The sequence below is a fragment of the Schistocerca piceifrons genome, unplaced genomic scaffold (assembly GCF_021461385.2).
Source record: "Schistocerca piceifrons isolate TAMUIC-IGC-003096 unplaced genomic scaffold, iqSchPice1.1 HiC_scaffold_71, whole genome shotgun sequence".
NCBI classification, from domain to species: domain Eukaryota; kingdom Metazoa; phylum Arthropoda; class Insecta; order Orthoptera; family Acrididae; genus Schistocerca; species Schistocerca piceifrons.
Window position 1 is genome coordinate 32,501 of NW_025728959.1, and position 2,500 is coordinate 35,000.

General features: G+C 56.9%; 1 non-coding gene across 1 annotated transcript in view; it reads right to left on the reverse strand.

The window, feature by feature from the left end:
• The window catches only part of LOC124769746, a 1,909-nt gene extending 1,860 nt beyond the window's left edge, over positions 1–49 (reverse strand). The window contains exon 1 of the ribosomal RNA XR_007013044.1: positions 1–49. This exon is cut by the window's left edge and continues 1,860 nt beyond it. This is a non-coding gene — a ribosomal RNA (small subunit ribosomal RNA).
• Positions 50–2,500: the final 2,451 nt, after the last annotated feature.

The following is a 2,500-nucleotide window of genomic DNA, read 5'->3' on the forward strand; positions in this document are numbered from 1 at the left end:
GCTTAATCTTTGAGACAAGCATATGACTACTGGCAGGATCAACCAGGGAGCTGCGCCAACTAGAGCTGAGCAGCCGGCCGCCCGGGAGTGTGTCCCGGGGGCCCGCGCGAACACGCAAGCGTCCGCTCAATCATTCTGCAAACAGGAGGAGGCTGAGCTCCCCTGCACAATACACCTCGAAACCCTCTCAGGTCCCGGCGGCGCGCAGCGCCGTCCCAAGTACTTGGTCGGGTTCGAGAGAGGCGCAATCGCCCGGAGTTAGGCGAGTAGACGCTTTCGGTGCGACCACCCGTGCTCCCAACTGAGCTTGCCGCTGCCGACAGAGGCCCGGGAGCGTGCTGTCGTGGCATTGCCGGCGGGAGACAACACGCGCCACCTACGGTGACCGGCAGCTCCAACGCCAGCGCCACAGAAGGACAAAAGCCCCACTTGGGTGCCGAAGCGAACTCTCCCAGCACAGCGCACGCGCCAACACATCCGCACAGCTGCGATACAAACCACCAGCGAGAACCGCTGGGGCGACCGAGCAGCAGACGGCGTCGCGGCGCCGAGCGCCGGGCGGCGGCGCATCCTCAACGCACACAGTCCTCAATCGGACCAGCACACTGAAGATGTCCACCGCGCTTCGCACCGGGCCCGCGAGGACCTACTTTGGCCGCACGGCGCCGCGCGCAGGGTGCGCCGGCGCGCAGCTGCGACGCCTGCCGCGTCCGTCGGCCGGCGCGCCTGCCACTGGCCGCCCCCACCAGCCGGCTGTAGCGCGTGCGCCCACGCACCGCGCGGCCAGCACGCCGGGAGGCGCCCCCTCACCGGCCGGGGACGGTCCCACCCAGCCACCACCGCGTATCGCTTCACACCCAGATGCCGTTCAGTTTCATCGGCATGGTGGGTATCGCTGGAACAACCGGTTAGTACCTCAACCTATCGTCGCCATCACCGATTCACCCCTAGCGAGAACAACCGCACCACAACGGGTTACCATTTCTTCATTTGCGTAACTTCACCAGAAAACGTAGGCGTCCATCGCCATTAGCAACTTCAACGATTATTGCATGCCTGTGTCAGGTGTCACGCCACACTACGTCTGCCCACATACACGCAACAAAATGTGCACGCCTAGACAATACGTGGAAGGTGGCCCCCGTACGTATGCGATGTCCATTGCTCGAACGACTGTCAACCGGCCTCTGTAGCATGTCGCAGATATGGAACGCGGTGCACCATGCTATCACGGTGTTTGAGGAGAGACGACTAGGTCCGAATACATCAACACACAGCTCATGCTGATCGCCATCCACGGCGTCCGTTCCTCCCACACGTCTCTATGGCGTACCACACTGCAATCCAGCTCTCATAGGGAGACGACACGTAGCTGCGTGCACAATATTTGCACTGTATGGTCCGCCGTTTTTGGGCGCAGTCGTTGTACGGTCACACATGTGCCACGATGTATCATTCAGTACATAAGGACGAATGTGCAGTACAGATTGTGGTTCACGCGTACGACATCAGCGGACAGTTGACACAGGCCGCACCACAACGTAGCCTGCGTACGTCGCATGCGAAGGGCATTGAACATGCAAACTTGTCACCAACCAGCTTGCGAAGGCAGGGGGCAAGGTGGGGACGTGGGGACGTGGGGAGGGGTGGGGGGGGGGGGGGCGGCATGTACGTCCTGCTGCCATCCACATTACAGTGTACAGCAGGAGCATGTGGAAAGTCAGCAAGACTTGCAAGGTGTTTAACATGAAGCGATACACAGGGGAGCGGGCAGTGCGAGTAGCGAACTATATTGCGAGGGTTGCGGGTGGGCAACACTACACTAATTGAACGAGTCGTATAACAATTACAGAGCAGGTTTAGGCGACAACGTGGGTTACGTTAGCGGACAACGTGGGTTACGTTAGCGGACAACGTGGGTTACGTTAAGGCACAACATGGGTTACGTTAAGGCACAACATGGGTTACGTTAAGGCACAACATGGGTTACGTTAGGGCACAACATGGGTTAGGTTAGGGGACAACATGGGTTAGGTTAGGGGACAACATGGGTTAGGTTAGGGGACAACATGGGTTAGGTTAGGGCACAACATGGGTTAGGTTAGGGCACAACATGGGTTAGGTTAGGGCACAACATGGGTTAGGTTAGGGCACAACATGGGTTAGGTTAAGGCACAACATGGGTTAGGTTAAGGCACAACATGGGTTAGGTTAAGGCACAACATGGGTTAGGTTAAGGCACAACATGGGTTAGGTTAAGGTACAACATGGGTTAGGTTAAGGTACAACATGGGTTAGGTTAAGGTACAACATGGGTTAGGTTAAGGTACAACATGGGTTAGGTTAAGGTACAACATGGGTTAGGTTAAGGTACAACATGGGTTAGGTTAAGGTACAACATGGGTTAGGTTAAGGTACAACATGGGTTAGGTTAAGGTACAACATGGGTTAGGTTAAGGTACAACATAGGTTAGGTTAAGGTACAACATAGGTTAGGTTA